This window comes from Heteronotia binoei, chromosome 11 (assembly GCF_032191835.1).
Source record: "Heteronotia binoei isolate CCM8104 ecotype False Entrance Well chromosome 11, APGP_CSIRO_Hbin_v1, whole genome shotgun sequence".
NCBI classification, from domain to species: domain Eukaryota; kingdom Metazoa; phylum Chordata; class Lepidosauria; order Squamata; family Gekkonidae; genus Heteronotia; species Heteronotia binoei.
Genome location: NC_083233.1, coordinates 27,282,343 through 27,308,302, shown reverse-complemented (window position 1 = coordinate 27,308,302; position 25,960 = coordinate 27,282,343). Strand labels below are relative to the sequence as shown.

The window sequence follows — 25,960 nt, the reverse complement described above, 5'->3', positions numbered from 1 at the left end:
AGAGCCACATAGAATAAATGTCAGTTGTTTGAGAGCCACAAAAAGGGAGGGAGGGTGGAAAGAAGGTAACCTTAATTGTAAATGCAGTCTCCAAGCCATCAGCTGGTATGGCTTGGAGAAGTGATTAAAGAGTGAAATGTCTTCTCCAAGCCAGCTGTTGGGGTGGTGGGGGCTTCAAGAGCTACACAATATGTGTGAAAGAGCCACCTGTGGCTGCTGAGTCACAGTTTGGCCACCCCTGTTAACTGCTGCCGCCAGTTGCACAGGTGCAGAGGCAGTACATATCTCAGTGATTTTCCCTGGTGCATGACCTGCCCAATGATGGCTTTGGAGAATATGTATTCAAAGCTACTAATAACTGTGAGAGCATACATCAACAACAGCTATGAAGCCAGTTGCCCTGCTGAACACTACCACTGGACAGGCACAACACTGCTTAAAACACTACTTGCTTTGAATTGTGAACAGATAATTGAAGAAGTCATATGAGATGGTCACCTCAGTAGTGAACAGGCATTGCATGCAAGTTAAGTTTGATTTCTTAGTGTTTTGTTATTTGTCAAATACTCTCTGCTGGTAATGCAGCCACTTTGCAGGAGCTAAGCAGATCTGGGTCTGGTGAGTGCTTGAATGGGAGACTTGCTGAGAATCCTGTCTGAGCTGTTTTATGATGGTGAGACAGGTGGAATATAATTGTAATAGTGGCAGCGGTGATACTTTTGAACCGTTTCTCCAAGACTATATGATGTCGTTCTTTTTTTGCAGCAGTCTTCCAGCCACACAGTGTTCAGCCAAAACATTAGGTGTCATCAGTATTCCATCTTATCTAAAAACCAGAAATGCTAAATGAGAAATTTCTGCATATAAAAATCCAAATGGTTGTTTCGCAGAGAGTGGCTAAACACACACACACACACACACACTTAATGCCTACTTTGGACTATTTTTTTAAAAAAAAATGCAAGTCTCTGTGCTTCAGAAATCCTTCAGATTAATTATCAACATGTCACATGAGATTGTTGAAGTCTCTGGGCTTTATGTACCTACCTTTCATCTTCATATGTAGAAAGCAAGAACATACTTTTCACTGGTTTGAATGGAGAGGGTTCTCTTTAATGAACAGGTGCTTGTCTAGTAAAACATTTGCAAGAGTAACAGTCCTGAATCCCCAAAGCCATTATTAGTAGACGTGAAGCCAAAAAAAAAAAAAAATCATCTTATAGCCTAATAAATATGGCAGAATATTAAAAGGAAGTTCTTAGAATAAGAATGAGATAGAAAACAATATTTATTTAGACAGTTTAGATGCCATGTCTGCATGCAGTTTTCTCAAGGCGGCTATTTGTATGGATTTTCTCCTACATAACAGCAGTTTGTATTGGCAGGTAAAAAAAAAACACCATAGTAATATTCTAGTGAGCTTCAGAAGACCTAAGATGGGGTTCATTTTTACACGTAAAAGAGAAAATGTTTTGTAATTATGATTAAAATCAAGGGCTCTGTATTCTATCAGAGTTCTAAAGACCTGCGTCATGAGCCAATGTCAAGAACATTTTGGTTGTAGAATTAAATAAATTGAGGTAAAACTCCCAAGCCCTAACCTGGATAGCCCAGACTAGCCTAGTCTTGTTACATTTTGGAAGCTAATCAGGGTCAGTCCTGGTAAGTATTTGGATGGGAGACCTCCAAGGAATACCAGGGCCATGATGTGTGTGCAGGCAATGGCAAATTGCCTCTGAATGACTTGTGCCTTGAAAACACTATGGGGTCACCACAAGTCAGCTGTGACTTGATGGCAAAAAAAAGACTCCAGGAAATGTTGAGGAAGGGGAATAAATGCATCAAGTAGGAAACTGCTTTATCCGCATGGCATTTACTGAGGAGTAACCATAATGCAAGGAGAAATGTGGAAGGTTATATCTTACATGGGCCTTTTTCAGGGATTGCTTGCCCTTAGTTGAACGCATGTTTTTTGCAGAAGCTGTGAGCCCAGATGTATGCTTTGCATATGAAGGCAGATATGAGGCCAGCAAAATGCTATATATGCAGCTGACACAGAGTAATCCCACGTAACATGCGCCCTCAATATAATATACACTTTCAGTACAGCGTGTTCTCATCCGAAGGTGGAACACTTTTCTTTCCTGATGAAGTCAATAAATTAATTAACAAAGCCAGAATGGTACCCAGAGAAAACCTGTTAGAAGACAGACTCAAAAAAATAACAGAACACATAGTCACATACAGCTCTTAACTCAAAACTCACCATCAACAACTTACAACCTCTCCTGGATAATGGCCATTGTGTGTGTGGGGGGGGCAAACTTTTTATTGTGCACAGACCGCAAGCTCAAACAACTCCTCACCCACAATGATACAACATGGACACTAGTACCAGAGTTTGCAGTAAACCCAGATGTCAGCTTTGCTGCCACATATACCCAGACAATCAGAAGGCCCAGGTTCAAGACTCTGCATCCTGACTTACCAGGTCACAGTGAAGAATTAAGAAAGAACTGGATAACTGAGGAGAAGCCTGTCGGTCACAAGGTGGCTGGAAGGACAAACTTTGAATGGAGAGAGATATACCTCCCTGAACACTTTGGAAGGTAAAACAGACAGGCAAGAATAGCAGGGCATCACTATGAGGAATATTCGATGTCAGGACTTGCAGAGAGGTGTCGTCATAACGAAGAAGAAGAAGACTGTAGACTTGTACCCAGCCCTTCTATCTGAAGCATAGTCTCAGAGCAGCTTACAATCTCCTTTATCTTCTTCCCCCACAACAGACACCCTGTGAGGTAGGTGGGGTTGAGAGAGCTCTCACAGCAGCTGCCCTTTCAAGGACAACCTCTGCCAAAGCTATGGCTGACCCAAGGCCATTCCAGCAGCTGCAAGTGGAGGAGTGGGGAATCAAACCCGGTTCTCCCAGATAAGAGTCTGCACACTTAACCACTACACCAAACTGGCTCTCTTCTTATTGCCTTGGCTCCTGGTAATTTTTGCAAGTTTTTGTTAGAGGTCCTGGATGACTATGGATGCTGAGGAGATATAAACTTCCCAGAATAAATATTGTAGCAATGTTGCATGGAATAAAAGTGCCGCATCCTACGAAATTGGTCATGAAGGCTATATCATCCATTGTATTAAACACAATTCACAGTTCTTAATTTTCCATTGTATTTATCCAGCATTGCTCTGCAATGCTTGTTAATTAGAATCCTGTGCAATTAACACCTTTCACAGATTATCTGAAGATAGTATAGCTATCATGACTTTTCACAATATGATGGTGTTGTATTCATTTTCATGTTTTATTTTTAACAATAAGAAAATAAACATTTATAAAGTAATGGAAAAGTATTCCGTTCCTCATGGCTCGCTTATTAACTAAGAGAACAGAGCAATGCCATTTATAGATTAAAATAGCCTCCTGCTATGACAGCATATGTAGAAAACAATCAGACTGGAATGAAGAAATGAGTAGTTATCTAATGTTAGTTTCTCAATATCATGCTGGAGGAACTTTTAAAAATGGGTTCTTCAACTGGACGGAAAGGACCTGGGAAAACACTGCTAAGTGATTTAACCAGTGTGTCTTCCATCAATTCTTTACCTGGTCAGGGATAAGCAACCTATGGGGGGGGGGGGGTGCTAAGTTGCTAAAGAGTTTTAGTGTCTGCCTCTAAGGGTGCTGGCTTGCCATCAGAGGGTGGGAGTGGCATTGTGTTTGGTCAGACATCCTTGGAGCAACCCAAGACCTGGTGGCACTGACAGCATCTCAGGAATTTGCCTTGGGCTTGGTTGGTGGCTGTGCAAGTCTGGGAGGCCATGATGAGTATATGACTCACTTGCCTGTTGGCTTCTCCCTTACTACTGGCCCCCAGCAGCTTCCAGTGCTTTGGTTGCTAGGATGGCAACTTGACCCTGGGTGCCAAGCAAAATGGTCCCCTGTGCATGCCACAGGTGGCATGTTGCCAGGGGTTGCCTACCTCTGAGTTAGTCCATTAAATTAAGCTCCAGTGTTGATCAATATAAGAGTGGTCATGTTTTCCTTTGCTCTCCACCTTTTAAGGTACCTGTGCATTCTATTTGGTGCCAGAGAGGCATTTGATTTACCTCTTTTGTGCTAGTTACTATGAGGCTGTCACTGTTCTCACAATCTTTTCCCCCACAAAGCCAAGGGTGACTGATATTGCCTTATGCCCCACAACTCCAGCAGGAGTAGAGTAATGGCTTGAAATCATCCCCCCCCTTCAATTTTGTCGTTCAAGACCCAGCCTGATTACAAGTTTTGGAGACCTTAAAACTTTGCACCCTGTTCTGCGTAATTTTTTCTTAGGATATCACTTTAGGAAGTGCAAAAGAGCTCCAGTTCTCCCTGTTGTCTCTTTCATCAAGGACAAAGATGATTCCAGTCAAGGAGATCATGTAGGGTGATGAATGAACAATTTATATAATTTAAACTGTTTAAATTGAAGAAGATTCCTAGATGGAAATTTGTTTCTCATGTTGCACACTGAAAAAGGAGAGCAGTTTTGAGATTGGAGATGACTTGGTGTGTAGTGTATGCCTCTTTGCAAAAAAAGGCAAAAGTGGGTAGGCCAAACTATTTTGAGAATAATCTTGGCCAACTGTGAGAGACTGTCTGTTTTAGAACAAATACAACAGGGTGCCCTCTAAATTCAACCCATCTAAGTAATGCTTATAAGTTTTATTTTTAAAAACACATATACAGAGTCTGGCTTCTAGTCAGTAAAATGACATAGCCTAAGTGATTTTATGTACGGTTTTAGCTTTCGTACTCCATAGGGAAATACATCAAAACTAAAGATGGTGTAGAAAATGGAGATGCAGAAATTGTACAACTTGTGCATTGATTTTTCCTTCAGTCCTGTCTTTGCTAGGAGAAATATTTTACAACAATATGAGCACAATCCACTTCTATCCTAGCAACTTGAACCTCCAGTTGATATGAAAAGAGAGCAAACTGCAGAGCAATGCACCAGAGCAATTACATCAGGATCAAATAATTGTTTTCATATGGCAGTTGAGCACTGTGCAACTTCCGTGTCTGGTTTTGCCTTAAAGCAGATAGCATTTTATGTAAGTATTTATTTATTTGGGGAGGGGGAATTCACTGCATGTCTCACTTTGGCCTCCTTACACCTGATGGGAGAGATGGATCTGTGTTTAATAGCCATACAGTTGGCATGGACTATGCTGGAAATTTTAAATAGATAATTGGAAATATTGGAGAAAAGTCCAGCAAGGGTAAAGTTTTGTCCTTAAAACATGATTTGAGGCCAAATCCTGCCAGAGTGTTTGAATTTTAACAAGCTCTCTCATCGTATCAAATCTCCATTTGTGTACTACAGTAAATGAGGCAGGATTGAAGGAAAACATTGGCTGCATTCAGGTGTCATGATGAATCTCTGTGATGGCCACAATCACAGCCTAGATTCAGGTATTTTCAACATAGAATTTCCAAGTAGCCATGTCAGCCTGAATCCATGTAGCAACCAAAATTATGCAAAACAGTGTGCAAGTTTTTGAGTTTTCCAGACATTAGTCTGCAATATTTAAAAAGAAGGGGATAGGGTTGTTGTGAACCATGACCTTAAGCTATTGATCCTGAAGACTTCAGAAGCACGGGTGGGTGGGGGGGAGTATTAGTTGCTTTCGGGCACCCTTGGTCTTGTGAGAAGATACTTCCTGTTCACATTGCATTTCAGCATTGCTTGATGATGGCCAGAGGGTACTCATGAATCCCTGGTTCTGGCTGACCCTGATGTAATAGTTTGCGGTACAAACAGAACATACTTATAACGATGTTCCAAACTAAATTTTGCCATGTTTTGGAATCTTGTTTACTGATGTGAAAGGCAAAGGAGGAGGGAGGGCTATTTCCAGGGTTGTCTCAGCCTTTGTGGGAAGACTCGTGGGGCCAGGCCCAGTACAACTTCTGGGCAACTTGCTACTGTGTGACATGCATGATGCACCCACACCTGGCTGCTTGATACTGTTCAGCAGCAGCAACCCCACAATAGTCAGTGATGTAATGGTTAGAGTTTCAGATGATCTGGGAGACCCAGGTTCAGGTTCCCACTCTGCTGTGGAACTTCGTTGAGTGATCATAGATGACTGACATGGTCTCAACCTGACCCACATTACAGGGTTGTTGTGAGGATAAAATGTAGGAGAGCAGAAAGATGCAAGCTGACTTGCGTCCCCATTTGGAAAAATGCGGAGTATAACTGAAGTAAATACATAACAAATACAGCTGAAGATGAGGGGCAGATAAAAGGGGGCTGGGAAGGAGCGAAGGAAGCAGGAAAGATGGAGAATCTATGGGGGCTTTCATGAAAGGGAAAGAGTAAATAGTGTGGAAATGCAGTGCACCGTGCAAGTTCTTGTGGGTCCCCCACTTGTAAATAACCTAAAACCACCCACAAAAAATAAACCTTGTTATACCATATATATTGAAACACGGCATTTTTGTCTTGCATTTAATGAATATAATCAGACTTACAAAAATTAGTCATTTTTTCACAAGTGGCATTCACTGCTTATTCATTATTCTGTATAATGTTGCTTCTTAAATATACATGCTAAAGCCACTTTATTTTGTCTTTGCTATCATTAACACTTACTTTGTAATTCCTAAGGGCTATCAACTGTTCATTAAATCTTGATTTTCTGTCATGCGGAATTAATAATATGGCCTTCCAAGTGAATTTAAAAGCAAGGAGGGACTGAGCTCAAATATTTGCACACCGCATATCTGATTTTTGGCTTAATTATAACTGAAATTGAGAAATACTTTCAGTTCAAAGCCTTCCCCCCCTTTATATTTGTTTGTGTCTTAAAATTGAACAATTTTTTCTGCTCTTCAGAGTAGTGTAATGTATAAATACCATGATTCCTCATTTCAATTGTATATACACTGAAAATGCAAAAAAAACCAAAGCAAATTTAACGAAGTACTACAGATATTGATTTATAGGGGTAGTTTTTTGCCATATACTTAAATTGAGGACAATTTCCTCTCACCCCACTTTCTTACTCCCAACCCAATACTATTTTGCTGATGACTGCCACTCACTTATAGATCAATGTTGGCACTAAAGACATTACAAGTTATTGCTTTACAGTTTGTTTCAGCAGCCACTTTTATTAGTTTTATTCATTTTGTTTTGCTACATCTCAATTATCATGTTCTCTGATGGAAAAAAAATCAATTAAAACAGCAAGATTAGAAGATGTGTGTTTTCCCAATCCAGATGTAATCCGCCAAGATGAAAACATATCTTTTCTAAGTTTATTATTATCATACTGTGGACCTTTACTGAGCCAAACCCGTGTAGGAGCAAAACTTAGCTCTCCACTCTCCCAGTATGTCTTTTAGTGAAGATGATGAAAAGCGTCATTCTTCTACCTCAGCATGATGGCAGCTCAGCCTTGTTCTGTCTAAAGAGTAGATGGATGAACAGGGAGGAAGTCCGTGTACCTTTCAGGGTTGTGCATGCTAGCTCTCACTGATTGACGTTAAGCCTAACCTACCTGTGAACAGTCACTGGAAAATTGGACGCTCTTGCTTCTGTTCTACTCTCATGCCCCCAAGACTCCTTTCCCAGGACTCCATAATTGGGCTTCGTTTAAATGTAAAAAGTTTCAAATCAAATTCTCCCTCTTTCAGTTTTGTTCTTTTTAGTGGCTTTCAGTTCAATCCAAATCAGAGTTACACCTTTATAAACCCATTGACCTAGAAGAGTGTCAGGACTGTGCTGTTTAATTCATTTAGTTCAAGTGTATGGGATGGCTTGCCATCTGTCCACCAGTTGCCTTCCCACCAATAGGTTGGGCTGCCTGCCTTTTCACAAAAGAGGAATTCAACATTGCTAGTTTACATTTGTTGGTATTTCACTTACTCTTTGGGGCAGAGAGGTGAGCTGCAGGATCCAGTAATTGAACCCTTTGTGGTCCAGACCTGAAAATGTTCATTTGTTGTGGCTTTTTTAATAGATTCAACTTTGACTTGCTATACCACTACCACTGTAGCTCAGTCCGGCTAAGAGCTTATTTCAGTGAACAGTTCTGATGGTCTTATCAAGAGACTGATGATACTTCTGTTTAAACACTAGGATAACATCAAGAAAAATGCAGAAACATACCGTATCTGTGTATCTGGTTGTATGCTTGCTGTTTACTGCATGGGATTTTGCATCTTTATTAGAAAACACTTTTTATGAGAAGCAGTTATCACCTTGAGGCTATTACTTTTCCTTTATAATTGTTTCAACTCTGTCCTCTGAAAAACAGGCTAACTGGGCTGTGTACTATTTTATGCATGACTAAAAACCATGTGAAATTGCTTTGGAATTGTTCTGATTGGAGGAAAATGCCTTCCAAGCATACAGTAATGCCCTTTGTTGGAGTAGGCTAATTGCAGAAGCAGTCCAGTTTATCAATACCTCACTCCCCACCTCTGCCACATGAATTCCAATCTCTTCCTGCTTCTCATCTGGCCACTTTAATCCCCCTGACGGGAACCATTTCTACAAAAACAATGGGCATTAAATCTTGAGACTGCTTGCAAACTAATGAACCAAAAGCAAACAATGCAAGCACCATGTAAATATGACTGCCAAATTCCAATTATACAAAGTAATGCTGTATTAATGAATTAATAGTGATACAAAATGTATTCTCAAAATGCCACAACTTTTCAACAAATAAATAATAGTCACAACAACTCTCTATAAGCCTCTGTAAATTTCTCTTAATCTGTAATGATACAAAAAGTTCAATGTAGCACTTTGGTCCAACAGTTTTCCAGGCTGTTTTCAAATGTCTTTTTCACGAATTATGTTTCAGTCTCCTTTGGACTCACTGAAATATTCCTACAATGACCACAAGTCAGGCTGGTTCAACCATTCACACTTACATAGAATAACTTCACTAGAACAAATGCTTTTGCAGTCCTACTCATTGTCACAATACAGTTGACATTAATGCTGATACCAACCATCAGGATGATCTGTTACAGTTGTATGCAATTCTGGAACTTCTCCCTGCATCGGCACACAGATAAACTAAATCAATAAACTGGACCCAACAGTCCTTAATCCTTGAAGTACCTTGTTGAACTGAGTCTGCTTTCTGACAAAGTAGTAGTAAGGATAATTTATGCTAGTTTACAAATTCTGATCAGTTTCATTAAGTAGATCTTTTAAGAAAAGTGGCAAATCTCCCATACTCATCAGAAACTAGCCACCTACACTTTCTGCTCCCTGCCACGTTCAGGCTCTAGCTTACATTGAACGTCACAAAGCAAAATGGGTAGTGAGGAAAATAGGTTTAGAATGGTCAGAATTAATGTTTTCCCTCTTATCAGTCTAAGGAATTGATAAAATGATAATTTGTAAGTGTAAGTTTTAATCTAGTTTAGATTTGTTTGCAGATTCTGCAAAAACTGGTTATTTTTGGTCCTTTTTCTTTTACAAACGTACATGGTATTAATGTTTAGCACAAATATTGCTGACCCCCACCCCCAAAACCACACAGTGTGGGGTTTTTCCAAACTACAGTACAGGTTTTCCTTCATCTTCAGCACTTTTCTAATGTTCTACAAGATTCCTACAATGGTACTCCTAAATTCTGGGAACGTAAAACTTGTTCGAATTTTGTGTCGATGGCAATTTCAATATGAGCTCTGCCATCCCAGAAGGCATACCATTGGAATCTGAAAGCTTTCTGACAACTGCAGCAGCAAGATTGTAGAAAAACAAGTTTCTATTTTACAGCCAAGTCTTGGAAAATATGCTCAAGAAACATCATGGCAGCTTAAAGACAATGCCATGTTTTTCAATTACGAGCCATTTTTGAGAGGTGCATCTCTCCCAAGAATGTTTCATTTCCTTGAAATATATATAGCTCATGAAAATTGCACTAAAATACCAAGTGTGATAGAAGGCCATTATGCCATTAAGAATTTACTGAGTTCCCAACCTTCAGCCATTATAATATCTGAAGAAGTGAGCAGTGACTCATGAAAGCTCATACCCTGTCACAAAGTCTTTACTGTGCTACTGGACTCTTACTCTTTTCACTGCTTCAGCCATTATGACTCAAGCTAGGTCATATTCTGTTATATGGGAACAGGTTTAAAGGTAAAATAGGATTATTGCTGTTGCCTCCACTAAATTTTCCTTTTCCTGATCCATTAGCCTAATTCAGAGTAGGGATCCAAAGAGGTACTTGAGTTATACCCATGTGCACCCATTGTTGTTGCTTCTTTTAAGCTGCATCTCTGAGTGTAGCATTTTATGTTATTTTTGTTGGACTAGGCCCTGTGAAAGCAACTATTTTGTCACATAATTTTCATCTGTCAGATCTATAAATTTTACCAATACACAAGAGCTTCTTCAGCTGCTGAGGTTGTTTAAAAATATTTCCATGAGAGTTACTTTCCATGTAATGTATTCTAAAATAACCATCCCATAATGAATGATAACAACTCACTTTCTGTCCCACTATTCCTCAAAGGAATTTGGGGCAGCATGCAGAATTTTCATTTCTTATGAAAGCTGCAGTCTGTCGGTGGTGGTGCGAACAGAAATTATTTAAAATTAATTATTCAAAGGCTTAGATGACTATACGAGTTTAAACAACTTATCTTACTTCTAAGCCTCTCCTCTCCAAGGTGCTTGCACCTTCTGCATTACTTGAGTGTACATACTGAAATGTTTTTTGTTTTGGGCTGTTTTGTTTTCTATTTATTTTATTTGAAAAATTTTATCCCCTGCCTTTCTGACCTCACAAAGGCCACCAGAGCAGCAAACAATTTTAAAACTTAAAATCAACTTCCCCAAAATACAAAACATTAAAACAAAAATAGGGTTAAAATACATAGAAAACGTAAAAACAGCAGTTAATACATTAGCTGGGAAGGAGGGATCACTCAAGGAATGCCAAATGAAACAAAAAGATGTCTTCATCCACTGGCAGAAGATGGCAACTGAAGATGAATTTCTCTGGGAAGATACTTCCGGAACTTTAGTGCCTTGAGAAAGAAGGCCCTCTCCCAGGCATGTTGCCTCAAAAGACCTCGTAAAATGACCTTAGTGGTCAGGCAAGTTTATAAGGGCGTAAGTGTCCCTTTAGGTATGTTAGTCCCAAATCATATAGGGCAGGGGTGTCAAACTTATTTGTTATGAGGGCCAGATCTGACATAAATGAGACTGCCAGATCTGACATAAATGAGACTTGGGCTATGTGTGTTATAAAATGTAATGCCAGGTAGCAGAGACATGAACTTTATAAAGGACACAAAACAAAGATTTTTATTAAACCCTTTAAATAAAATCTGCTTAAAAGATTAGCACTGTTGCAATATTTTGTTTAACAGTCCCTGATAACTGAAGGAAGCAAGAGAGACAGAGAAAGAAGCTGACTTGCTCGTGAGCCTGATAGGAGCCTTCCAGGGGCCTAATTCAGCCCTAGGGCATCATGTTTGACACCCCCAATATAGGGTTTTGAAGGACAAGACCAGAATCTTTCTAAAGTATTCCTCTGTGCCTGATGAAGCATTTTACAATTTAAAGCTCTTATTTTGCAGTTGTGTTAGGTGACTCATGCTACCCACTGCCAAACTGCATTTTCAAATTCTTGCCCAAAAATATCTGCTATTTGTTGTTGTTTGTTGATATACCTTTTCTGATAATAGAGTGGCCCAGTCATCAACATTTCAGCTTGATGCATGGCAGGAAAATAGCGATAAGTACAGCTGATATGAAACCATGAGGAGTACTACAGAGGGCCATTTTTACTCGGGGTTTATATAATTACCCTGGTATAAAGTTCATCTTCATTGCTTTGTTTAGAAAAGAACTAGAGAAAATTGTGTTTAATCTCTCATTCTGGAATAAGCATTTATCAGGCCAAAAACAGATGAAGCATTGAAAGCTCATCTGTCATACAGGCTTTGTGTTAAATAAGATGCTGTTGCTTCCAAAGAACCACTCCTCTCCAGCTGATATTCGCCACTGTGTTGTGACTAATAATAACATTGATTCTACAGAGGTTCAAAGCAATACATGAGCAGAGCAGGCTATTTTTGCCATGAAATTTCAACTTTCAAAGTTTAGAAGTTCTCAAGCAGGCAGATTCCATTTACGCTGGAAAGTTTAAGGATGTCTTCTAGTACAATTTACCAAAAGTTTAGACTGTACGAAGCAATATTATTTACCAGAGGGTTCACTGGGTGTACCACAAAATATATTGATTGTGCATTCGCTCTCAGGGGGCAATTTTCTCAATCAAGTAACACTTCATCTGGTTCATACTACATTTCACTTACCGCCGAAATTTAAAATTTGCTATGTAATACTCCGAAATACAAATTACCTATGATTATTCTTCTGCCAGTTTTGTGATCCTTGATCGCATAATGAAGATCTGGATGTGGTTGAACAACAGTTATTTAATTTTAACGAATTGTGAGACATTTATAGATAAGGACTATACCAAAGCCAAGTCTGTCATTGCCTTCCCAATAGTCTAATCATTACTGCCTCCTGCCCTTCAGAAGAATTGCAAATACTGTGGCCAAATCATTGCCTGATTACATTTTTTTGCCTTACTTAGGGCTACATTTCTTTGCATGTGTAGCTTGAAATTAGTGCTAAAAATGTACTACAATTCTGAATAGTAACAAACCAATCAGCTACAATTCTGACCTGATTAAGAATATATTTGCATTAAATCTTCCTGTAAGACTCTTCAAAATCACTCATACACAGCCACCATTTGAATCGCAGATGTAAATCTCACATATTCATCTAAATGATCTACCTTTTATATGTAAGAATCTTTCTCCAGTCAGCCTGGATATATTAGCTATCTTTTGGACCATATTAGATTTTTATTTTATTTTATTGCAAATGTTCATTGAATTGCAGCAGCACTCTGATTATTCCCTGATGTTTTCTTTTTCATGTTATGGTTTTTCAGCCCCATTGTTCTCAGCTGAGAAACCTGAACCTGTAGTTTATAAAGAAAAATGTATTGAATGACTGCAATTGTGTTTAGCCAGTTAATAGCTCATGCATTACCCTATTTGAAATTGCATTTTTATTGTTGTTGTTGTTAACAGTTGTCAACAATTTTCTATCATAACAACCTTTCCAAATATATGTAATTTCAAAAAATACACGTAGAGCAGGAATGTAAACTGTTGGGAAAACGCATATGTTAGGATGTGCTGTAAACATGTATTTTATTTTTTAACTAACCTAGCATTGAATAGATGAAAAATGTCTCCCTTTCGATGCTTCTTAACAAAGGTATAATTTTGTGCAATTCAAAATATTAAATACCCTTTCAGCAATATAAGTTGGTCTGGTAAAAGCCAGCCTTCCTTCCTTCCTTCCTTCCTTCCTTCCTTCCTTCCTTCCTTCCTTCCTTCCTTCCTTCCTTCCTTCCTTCCTTCCTTCCTTCCTTCCTTCCTTCCTTCCTTCTTTCCTTCCTTCCTTCCTTCCTTCCTTCCTTCCTTCCTTCCTTTCTCTCTCTCTCTCTCTCTCTTTCTTTCTTTCTTTCTTTCTTTCTTTCTTTCTTTCTTTCTTTCTTTCTTTCTTTCTTTCTTTCTTTCTTTCTTTCTTTCTTTCTTTCTTTCTTTCTTTCTTTGCCGTCATGTTGCAGCTAACTTATGGAAATCCCCATAGAAATTTCAAGAGACATTCAAAGATTGTTTGCCATTGCCTGACTCTGCGTAGTAACCTTTGGTATCTGGTATTTCTTGTTGTTTTTGGTGGTGGAGAATATAAAAGTTCATATACCTTCCTAATGACTCATTATACTGCTAGTATACCCATCCCAAGGGAGTGCTGTAGTAAGAAACAAGGTTCTCTTAAGCTCTGTGGGGATCCTTATGTTTGCAAGCATTGTACTTTGATGGGGAACAACCATACCACATGATGAAAGTGCTTGATTGTATTTATGGGCATGCATCAAGGACAGCTGGCTAGGGAAGTCAAATAGGATCTGAATGCATACCAACAGCAAAAGTTCTTGTTTAAAATTAGTGATGGCACAAAAAATTGACAAAGGTATACATCCAGAATTCCAGTTAAGTGCCGTAGTATGTACACATCTTATAATATAGTGGGTTCTTAGGCATCAGAGAGGCGAGATGGAAGTGATAACAAGCTCTTTATTAAGTACAGCATGGTAGGTGACTGCACTAGCAAGACTTGAGAACAGGGCCCGCTGGGCCAACGATAATCAATACTGGGTTCCCACGTTAGCATGTTATTGGGTCAGTCAAACCTGCAGGGGCCCTGTGATTGGAGCAGGGCAGTCTGGATTTGGATCCTATTGCCCATTGTTCCCAGATCTCCAAGCTCAGTCCTTCAGGCTCCAATGAACCAGGCAGGAACACCATTGATAACATTGACTCTCATACATAACACATCTGATAGAGTAGGCCCTTTCCTATTAAAAGCTCAGTTCTCGCCCTGACCAGGATAGGCCCAGGCAAGTCCAATCTTGTCAAGTCTCAGAAGCTAAGCAGGGTCAACTCTAACAAGTACTTGGATGGGAGACCTCCTTAGAATACCAGGAGTTGGGAGTGGGGGCAGGCTTTATTCAGCCACCTCCCTGAATATCCTCCAGGCCCCCAGTAGGGGTCAGTCACCAGAGGTCACCATGAGTTCCAGGCATGTGTGCGTGCACACACGCACACATGAGTATATAAATACAAAAAAGCTCGGTCCTCAATCAGTTTGCCTCTTAAGAGCCAAAAGTCATTATAATTTTTGCTAGTATCAGAATAGCAGAAGTTAGAATTAGTGTCGTCTTGAAACTTTGATCACCTTTTGTGGAGCTATGCAAATAGAGCCTCAACCATGTACAGCCACAATATTCCCTAGCATTTGGGACACAAATGTCTAGTTCAAAGAATGTCAGTTAACATCCCAACCCACAGCACTTCTTCCTGGGATTTAATTTTCATGAATTTGAGTAACAATAAGAAAAAGTGATACTACTATCAACAATACCCATTAAGTAATACCAATCTCTTCTTAACAAATTCTCTCTCTCTCTCTCTTGGCTTGACTTCGCGAACGAAGATTTAAGAAGGGTGCAGTAGTCCACGTCTGCTACAGGCTCGCAGGTGGCTGACAAGACCAATGCGGGACAGGCAGATCCGGCCACAGTGGCTGCAGGGAAAAGTCTGATTTGGGGTTGGTGCTGTAGCAGTGCGATTCTTCCTCAATCTCCTTTTGTCCTCAAGACCAGCTATGCGTGCGTTCTCAAAGGAAGAGACAGCCTGGTGGATGGTGTGCCTCCATGCTTTGCGATCTGAGGCTAGGTCAGACCACTGGTGATGGTTTATGCAACAGGTGCCAAGGGATTTCTTCAAGGAGTCCTTGTACCTCTTCTTTGGTGCCCCTCTATTTCGATGGCCGGTGAAAAGTTCGCCATACAGAGCAATCTTGGGAAGGCGGTGGTTTTCCATCCTGCTTGTTTCCATGCTGCTTGTTTTGAAGTGGGAGGCGCATGGACATGATGCGATCTGAGTGACCTGTTGGCAGGTTTTTGAGTTTGGAGGCAATGGAGTTCCTGACCATGAAGCCAACGCCAGAAAGGCGGCTCTCAGCCTTTGACTTACCCGACCAGTAGAGGGTATAGCCAGCACCGTGTTCTCGAAGACTACCTTCCTCAGGGAAACGGACCTCACTGAGAGCTGCTATGTCAATATTCAACCTGAGAAGTTCGTGGGCAACTAGAGCAGAGCGTCGTTCAGGGCAACCACTGTCTACTGTGTCAAGCATGGTTCTGATGTTCCAACACGCAAGCTTTAGTCTTTGCACACTTTGTGAGGCAGGTGCATGCCTTTTCTTTGTTGTTATTTTTTGACCGCAAGTAAGGATGCCCGTTGACCGCAGATAGCCAACTGGGGCGGGGGGAGACGAGCTTTGTTTAGGCCACCTTTTCTAGGCCCCTCTCCGTGTGGAGCAAGCAGTGCTGTCCCTAGATAAGGCTGCTTGGTCGTTCAGGGTGCTGCCGAAAAATTCTTTCGTCTCCGGGTCAGCATCAGGCGACCAATACCCTGAACCGCCTACATGCAGGATCGGGACTGCGGCTTCCAGTGCCATCTTCCACCTGCCGTTTCGCCCCTTGCCCATCGCTGCAGGACTTGGTGTGTTGTGGGTTGTGGATGTGGATATGCTTTTCAGGCCTGCGCAGAGGAATTTTTAGGTGAAGCACAGTGTGCGCGGTACTGGCTCCACCCTTTCACCTTGGGGTCATCTGCCATGGCCCAGTAAGCCGGGACGCTGGCAGCGAGTCCTCCAGGTGGTAGGTGTTACATTAACAAGCTCTATCTGCCCGGGTTTGATGTTAGAGTTTTCCTTCTCTTGGCTGACGAGGTTGGTGAGCCCAGCCTGCCCATTCGGTTATACCGCCGGACATTCGGTCGCACCATGACGTGACAAGCTCTGTGAGAAACGGGGGGGGGGGGGACCAGTGGGAAGGTGTTGCCATGGATGCAGTAATGCAGGAGAGGCCATTGCAGTGACCATCTGCCAGGCATAGCCGGACAGTGACCACGTGGCGTTCACTACACCAGGAAAGGAGAGGCTATGTATTGCGCATACACTTTCCCTGGGGGGGCAGGATACCCAAGAGGGAGCCCACTCCCCTTAACAAATTAAAGGCATTATTAATATACTTAAGTTCTTTTGATACCCACTTCCTTAAGTTTACCTTTCTCCACAACAGTATGGGAGAGTAAAATCAGAAAGACTTTCCAACCAGCCCCTCAAAATGGTGTGTGAATATATATAGTTGTCTCACATAGTTGTGGCTCATCTGTTTTTTCTGCATACTCATTTTGATCACTTTAGACTTAGATTTTACACACTGCATATGCTAGATGGCATCTGTCCATTTGGTAAGTTACTTAACAAGATGCCATTTTTACTTTTTGAGCTGCTTCCAAGCTGAACAAAGCCATTCAGCACATTTACTAGTCTCTGGTCTAAATAACAGATTTCACGAAAACTGATTTCCTTCATTTCAAAAAGGGTTTGGGTGCCTTTGTTACTAAAGTTTTCACAGGACTAACCTAGTGGACTGAACCAATTTTCTCCAGTGGTCCCAGGAGTGGGCCAGTCCTCACTCTTGGGATCATAGCTCCTCCTTCTCGATAGCAGGGCTTAACAAACTTGACCCGGAGGGGAGGTGCTTGATCCTCAGAAACTCAGTTTCTTTAGCCCTGCCATCGAAGCAGGATGTGCTATAGAGCCCCTTTGTGGCTCCTGGCCCGGTAAATTATAGAAAGAAATAAAGAAGAAAGAAGAAGAGGAACATACCTATTGAAAATTTCCTGGACGGCAGAAGGGAAGGCAAGAGCTCCCTCTCGTGGCCGTTCTGGGAGGATCTCTTCCTCCCCCGTTTTTTCCAACGGCGCCAGAGGAGCCTCGGAGTGAGGCACGCGCGCGCGAAGCCTCCCTCTGCTCTTTCCAGCCTGTTGGACGTGCCGAAGGCTGTTGATCGTTCCTTCTCCCAGTCGCCCTGCAAAGGCACTCTGGCAAACCCAGGGGCCTCGGGGACAAAGGAATTAAGGGAGAGGAGGAGAGAGGGAGTGAGCAGCTGGGAGAGGACTCGTGTTAACACGCAGCCCTCCTGGAACGACGGAGGCAGAAGCGTTTGGAACCCAGCAGCAGTAAGGCTTGCATTGGGAAAGCTCTGCAGAGTGGTGGGGGATTAGAGGAGGTCAGTTGACCTAGCCCTTATGATCCCATCCCCAGGAAGCCTCCAGAAGAGGAAAGTTTTATGTTGGGAGCTACTGGCAGCCAGTTTTGGTTTTCAGCGCTTTCCCCCCTCCCATTCATTCCCTATCCCTTAGCCTCTCTGGTATAGAGAGGTCTGGCTATCTATTTGGCCATTGGGAAAAGGGGAAGGAAACAAAACAAGGGAATGTTTGTTTTTTTGTTGAGTCCCAGTGTTGAGCTGGTGGGGGAAAGGAGTGTATGGAGGGGCTGATTTTGGCGGGAATGGAAGCCATTTTGGTTGTGCCTTCTTTTGTTATTGCAGGGCCATACATTCTAAGATGGCCGCTTCCACCAGATTTCCCAAGGGAGCTGTAATGGAGGAGGGCACTTGTGATTTGGAGCTGGCTGATTCACCAGCACAGGAAGAAAGGGCAGAAGTTCATCATGATAATATTTCTGCAGATGAGGCAAAGTCAAATCTTCTATCCTGGATACAAGAACTGGTTAGAAAGGAGGTCCAGGCAGCCTCTGTGGCTACTCCAACCCCCCCACTCAAAAGAACATCCAAGACTAAACACTTAGAGACTGATAAGGAAGAGGAAAGTTTTTCCCCTAGACCTCTTAAGCGCAGCAGGACAGAGATACGCTCCTGTCCCTCTGATCAAGAGGAAGAGGATTCTGACTTATCGGATGCCTCTTCATCTCCAGATACTGGGGAACTCTCTGAGGAAGAGGAGGGGGTAGCCTCTACTCATTCCAAACTTTTTCCTGCGGACGTGTATACACGCTTACTCCCAAAGGTGATTAGAATGCTGCAGATTCAGTACACCCCCAAATGCAAAGATGAGGAGGATACAGAGTTTCCTTTGGGTATGGAAGACATCATTCCAAAATCAAGCCAAACCCCTACAGGTGCCATTGCCGTCAGGTTTCTTTTCTATTATCAGGTCAGAGTGGGAGTACCCGGCCAAGCCGAAAACAGTTTCTTCTAATTTTTCCAAGTTCTTTTCATTCATCCCAGAAGCGGCTAAGAGGCTGAAGTTACCGGTGGTGGATGACCCGGTCAATAGTTTGGCTTCTAATTCCATACTCCCGATGGATGCAGATGGAATGCCAAGGGACCCTACGGATAAACGCATTGAGCAGGCTCTGCGGAGGGATTTTGAAGCCTCGGCCAGCTCCTTGAAGGTGTCAGCCACCACGTCTCTCTTCTGTAGAGCTTCATATATTTGGCTATCTGACCTGGCTAAGAGGGATAACCTGCCTAAGGACGTCAAGGACTCTCTTAAAAAGATAACATTAGCCACGGCTTTTGCATCAGACCCTACTCTGGAAGCGGTTCAGCTGTCAGCTAGAGCTATGGCCTGTAGCGTTACGGCCAGAAGAAATACCTGGCTACGAAATTGGGATGCGGATCCTTCGGCTAGAGCTAAGGTTGCTGCAGTTCCGTTTAAAGGGTCCTCACTCTTTGGAGAAGGTTTGGATAGATACCTTATTGAGGACAGAAATAAGAAAAAAGTTCTGCCATCCAAACGACGAGATAACAGGACGAGACAAAGGTTTCAGTCCTTTCGTGGCAATAGGAGAGAGTCCAGGCAAGCATCCTTCAAGCCATACAGAACAAAGTGGCAGTCGAAGCCTAGAGATGGTAGACCTTCCTTCACGGGGAAACAGAATCAGCCCGCTAAAGGCCAAAAGAAGCCCACCTCAGCGTGACTGGGACGAGTCCACGGACACAAGTCAGATAGGGGGACGACTTCAGAGATTCTCCCATGTGTGGCATCAAACAGTTTCAGACAGATGGGTGTTGGACACAGTGACCAACGGCTACTCTCTGGAGTTTTACTCCCTCCCCCGACACCGTTTTTTGGAAGTACAAAGATCACAGTCTCCCGAGAAGCATCGAACACTACTGCTAGCCATCGACCATCTAGTTTCGATAGAAGCCATCGAACCGGTACCTCCGTCAGAGAAATTTCAAGGCACATACTCAGTCTTTTTCGTGGTACCCAAAAAGAATGGGGATGTTCGGGCGATACTGGATCTGAAGTGGGTGAACAGGTCGGTTATCACAAAAAAGTTCCGGATGAAGACACTGAGGTCCATACTTCTTGCCATCCAGCGGGGGGACTGCCTATCTTCATATCCCAATCGCCAGGGGTCATCGGAAGTTTCTTCGTTTCTCTTACGACGGGCACCATTTCCAATACAGAGCCTTGCCTTTTGGGCTCAAGTCGCCTCCCAGGGTGTTCACAAAAGTTCTGGTCACTCTGGTGGCAGCCCTCAGGTTACAGGGGGTGTTGATTTTTCCTTATCTGGACGACATTCTGGTCAAGGCCCCGTCGGCGGAGCAGACGAAGAAACACCTCGACCTGACCATGAGGCTGCTCAGGGCGCATGGGTTCATCATAAACATTCAGAAGAGTTTCTTGCTTCCTTCCCAGTCTCTGACGCACCTAGGTGTTCAGATCGATTCCAACAAGAACAAGGTCTTTCTGACTCCGGAGAGACAGACAAAGATTTTACAGCTGATGGCAGAAGTCAAGCAAAGGAAGCAAGTCAAACTGATGCTACTGGCAAAATTACTGGGAATGCTGGTCTCATGCCAGGACATAGTTCAGTGGGCACGTTTTCACACGAGGCCACTTCAGAAATTTCTTTTACCTTTTCAGAAGCAAATAGGTGCCAGAAGCCTGATCTCTCTGACACTGCCAGCCGACCTATCGAGAGCCCTCGAGTGGTGGCAGGCTCCCGGCCTTTTTTCCTTGGGGCAGGAGATGAGGGAACCCAAGAGAGTGGTGGTGACCACAGACGCCAGTCTTTTTGGTTGGGGAGCCCACATGTCAGGAGCAGTAGCGCAGGGTCAGTGGAGCGACCAGGAAGCCAGGGAAAGCATAAACCTTCTGGAGTTGAGAGCCATACGTCTGGCCATGCTTCACATGAGACAATGGGTGGTCGGGACTCACGTCCTGATACAAACAGACAATATGACGGCAAAAGCCTATGTAAATCGCCAAGGCGGCACCAGGCACAGAAAGCTACAAGACGAAGCGGAGGCCCTTTTCAGGTGGGCGGAAGGTCATCTTCTGTCCATCAAAGCCACACACGTGGCAGGAAAAGACAATGTGGTGGCAGATTGGCTGAGCCGACAGGCGCTGAACCAGTCGGAATGGTCACTTCACCACGAGACATTTCGCGAGATTTGTCAAAGATTCGGGACACCGAGTGTGGACCTGTTTGCGTCGGACGACAATCATCAGGTGCCACAGTATTTCTCAAGGACAAGAAGCAGAGGAGCAGTTGCTATCGATGCTCTAAATTCAGACTGGCCGAGGACTCTATTGTATGCCTTTCCTCCGTTCCAAGTCCTCCAAAGGTTTTTGCAGAGGGTCCAGGAACAGAAAGCGGAGGTGATTGTGGTGGCCCCCTTTTGGCCTCGGAGAGCCTGGTTCCCGGAACTGCAAAGACTGTCAATAGTAGAGCCGTGGCAGATTCCTACGAGGTGGAATCTACTTTCTCAGGGCTGCCTGCAGCATCCGCGACCAGAAATGTTTCAGCTCACTGTTTGGAGATTGAGCAGCAGCAGTTAGTTAGGCTAGGTTATTCCACTCCAGTAATAGACACCATGTTGTCCTCTAGAAAGGCTTCAACTAACAGAAGCTATAATGTCACTTGGCAGATTTTTCATGCCTGGTGTGTGGTTAAAGGGGAAGATCCTCTACAGGCCTCGGTCTCTGTGGTGTTGTCTTTCCTACAGGAGGGACTAGAGAAAGGCCTTAGTACCAGTACACTACGCAGACAGGTGGCGGCCATAGCAGCAGTGAGGGGATCTAAGAAGGGCAATGCTATTTCAACACATCCACACATCCGGAGGTTTCTGAAGGGGGTGGCTTTGATTAATCCACCGCAGGTACATAGATTTCCATCTTGGAATTTGAACACGGTGTTGAAGGTGCTCTGTGGCAAGCCCTTTGAGCCTATGGCATCATGCAGCCTGAAGTTGCTCACCTTTAAGGTGGTATTCTTAGTGGGTATCACTTCGGCGCGTAGAGTGTCAGAGCTTCAGGCTCTGTCCATACATAAGGATTTGTGTGTATTCCACCAGGATAAAGTTGTGCTCCGCACTGATCCGGCCTTTGTGCCAAAGGTGAATTCCCGTTTCCATAGGGCAGAGGACATTGTGCTTCCCTCTTTCTGCCCTAATCCGGTTCATGAGAAGGAGAAGGCATGGCACTGTCTGGATGTTCGTAGAGCCCTTAGCTTCTATCTGGACAGAACCAAGGACTTTCGCCGGTCTGATTCCTTGTTTGTTTCTTTCAGGGCTGCAGACACTGGGCGCAAGGTATCGGCCTCCACCATTAGCAGGTGGATCAGGGGGTGCATTAGTGAGGCCTATAAGGCAACAGGACTGGAGCCCCCGGTAGGGGTGACGGCTCATTCACTTAGAGGGGCTGCTACTTCAGCGGCCTATAGGGCTTTTCTGTCCCTGGAGGTGGTGTGTAAGGCGGCTACTTGGAAGTCGGTTCACTCCTTCACTAGGCACTACAGGATTGATAAGGTGGCTTCGGCTGAGGCTGCATTTGGAAGGAAAGTCCTCCAACACGTGGTCTCTGGGCAAAGCTGAGAGGCCCGCCCTGGGACACAGCTTTTTTACGTCCCAAGAGTGAGGACTGGCCCACTCCTGGGACCACTGGAGAACAGAAGATTCTTTTCACTTACCGTGAAGTCTTCCTTCTCTGTGGTCCCGGAGTGGTCCAGTCCTACCCACACAGTTGTGTCTAACGGGTTTCAGCTTTGACCTGGGACCTCGGGGTTGGAAGTCGTAACTGAATCCGGTGTAGTACACTGTTAGGTTTGGGTTTTTTCCGCCATAGAGTCCTTTAGACAGGGGCTCAGGATATGTGTAGGAGAGGGTTGTGTTTTTATTCCCTGGAAGTTTCCTTTCTCCTATTTATCTTGGAGTTATACTTAGGGAGGTGTGGTAGCTGGCAGACGATCTGAGTTTCTGAGGATCAAGCACCTCCCCTCCGGGTCAAGTTTGTTAAGCCCTGCTATCGAGAAGGAGGAGCTATGATCCCAAGAGTGAGGACTGGACCACTCCGGGACCACAGAGAAGGAAGACTTCACGGTAAGTGAAAAGAATCTTCCGTTCTCCAGAGTGTTGCTGGAATTAATATTATTATTTTAAAAATAGTATTATGGGGTTGAAATGCTGGATTTTACTGTCCTTTCTTTTGTGAAGAGCAACTTTTTCCGGCTACTTCCTGTAATACTCAAGTTCTATGGACAGAGCAACTGTAACTTACCGTAGCTTAGTCTCCATCTTTCAAGATGTTTTGAAAAGAAAATCCTTAATGACATTCAGAAGTTTCCTACCTTGAATCTATTTAATGAAAATAATTACTTCCATTTGGAAGTTTGTAGATACATAAGAAAAAGCAGAGGGTAGCATCGCTATTTGTATCCATGTGGAAAGCAAAGGGCACTTCAAGAAGCTGTGGAAGGTTCACAACGACCATTTTTATATGGCCTTTTTGGGTGATGTGGCATTGAACCTAAGCTTTATTGCATTCATAAGTGACCTTTCCATTTGCTCATTATGAGATGTGAGTTGTTGTTGTTTTGGTCTCCCACTGTATTAACCGCCTGCTGATCTTTTTGGCTCATGTCTTCAGTCATTTCCTGTCTCAAGATTTTATGATGTTCTAATGTATAATGATATTTTCTGAAAGCCTCCCATTGGATTTCAAAGCCTGCCCATCATTAAAATGCATGTATAGATCCTCAAACCAACTTAGAAAAATTAAATCATAATCCACAACTTAATGTTCTGTTGTTTTCTGTAATCCATATAATAGACAAATATTTACATACTGACTTACTGCATATTTAAAAATATTCACATAAATCTGCAATTCTGTAGCTATTTCCCATCTCCAGCCTTGCAACTAGTATTTTCCCTTTTTTTCTGCTTTGCATTTCTAGGAAAATAACTGATGAGCAACCAGTGATAGAGTTGAAAGCATTTCTCAGTGCCATGTATTCAAGAAAATACATACGATATAGCTCATGATCTGTACATAATTTATGAAAGAAGTTGTATAGCAGATTGTGCAAATTACACTATTTTTCAACGTTGTCTAGTCACATTTGTCTATTTCTGTGTTGCTGGATTTTGATATGTTAGAGTAGGAGGTTTGTATTTCAGTAAGTGGGGAAAATGCAAAGGAATCTGTACTGGAAGTTTCAAGCAAACTCTATTTAAGATAATTTGAAATTGCAATTCAAATGTATTCTGCCAAATGTATGCTATCAACAAAATATACAATTAGTTGTCTTTTGTAATTTTTTTTCTAGTTGCTTTCCTATTAAAATGGTAGGTCAGGGAGAAAATGAGAATGCTGTTAATTGATTTTAGGGGTGGTTTTCATTGTGATAAACAGCTACCAAAATAATTGAAATATGCCAAAGCGGGAAAGCAAGCTATTTTATCTTAAGACAAACACAAATTGTTAAAACAAGAACTAGAAAATGCATCAGCATTTCCATTGAGTATAACTGAAAGATGTAATGTAACTACTAAGTATTAGCCCAACTGTTGATCATAGTACTAACCCAAACATCTCCTTGATTGTGGCTTTACCCCAGCAACTGGTACTAACTCCTACACTAGTCCACTATCTCTGATTTCCCTGTTCCCCAGCTCAAGCTCTACTCTCAATTCTCATCCTCTTACTACATCAGCCTAGTGCCAAATGTTCCGTTTCCTAGACCAGAGGCATTCAATTCCAAGCTCCCCTGTACATTTATCTGATTCTTTAGTCCCCAAATATTCATGTTCTGTCTGTCTCACTCATAGGGCTTCCACATTCAATTCAGAAAATATCTGGGGACTTTGGGGGTGGAGCCAAGAGACTTTTTTTTGGGGGGGGGGGGGAAGTCAGGAGACTCATTCCCTAAATTAAATAAAAATATAGCAGTGTAGGTTGCCTGAATACAGTCTTCATTTCTTCGTCGCCCAGCAGCTAAAGTTCCACTAAAATGAAAGTAAACTTGCACACTCTCACAAAGCAGCCAAAATAAATACAGTTAGCAAGCACACACTTTTGTAATCTCACTGGGGCAATTTACTTACATTGCTGAATATAATCATCTGCGGTATTTCAACCAGTTTCTTCAGATAGAGGTGCTGATAGCAGTGTGGCTCTGTCTGCTTGCCCCACCCCCATGCAGCTTTCCTGCCGAGATTTAAAGGCACACACATATAGAAACACAAACCGTTGCAAGCCTCTTCTAAACCTGCCAAGGTTTGAAGAAACATTGTGGCTGTTGGGGTGGGACTTCCCCCTGCCAGCGTGGCATTAGGAAGGAGCCTGAAAAAACAGGGGATACCCCACCCAGACCTAGGGATTGGGAAGCCTACTCACTCAGGACATAGTATTTCCTATTTAAAGGTGCTGGAAAATAGTTATAGTTATGCTGCACTCCCTCTTCTGTTACCATCCAGCTACGTAGGTCTTCTGGCCTATATGTAATGTTATTGGACGAAAAGAAAAAAGGGATCAGAAATTGTATTTCAAAGGAATGTTCAGTATGTTATTAAAAAGTGAAATTTTGTAGATTGCAGGGTTGCCAACCTCCTGGTACAGCCCAGAAATCTCCCTAGAGAAAATGACTGTTTGGGAGGGTGGACATGATACCCCATCAAGGCCCCTCTCCCCACTTTCACCAGGTTCAACCCCTAAATCTCCAGAACTTTCCCAAGCCAGAGGTGGCAACCACAGAGGGTTTACAACTTTGAGAAATTTTGCAGCAAGGTATAGCAGTTTTCTTAATGTTGTAGAATAAATTAATGCTGTCTGATTTTTTGTGTGTGGCTTTGTGTAATTAGAAAATCAAACCTGTGTGTGTGTGTGCGCTTGCTACTGTTAGCAGCCTCTCACTCTCCTGCCTTAGCAGTGTCAGGCTCAAAGAATTACTTTGGGCCTTAATTTTAGAATTGTGATAGTTGTTTTTGCTTCTCTACTGCTAACAAAACACAGAGCAAAGCAGTTTTAAGAGTATGAAGCTTGCATGTTGAGTAGGATATCTTTTTTTCTCAAAAATGAACTAATGGAAATAGGTTGAGGTCTAAGATTTAACTGGTATATCTGTGGGTGACATAGGCAAAGCTGAATACC

General features: G+C 42.7%; 1 protein-coding gene across 1 annotated transcript in view; it reads left to right on the top strand.

The window, feature by feature from the left end:
- The window catches only part of DIAPH2 (diaphanous related formin 2), a 446,439-nt gene that overhangs the window by 393,421 nt on the left and 27,058 nt on the right, over positions 1-25,960 (top strand). The window lies entirely within an intron of this gene.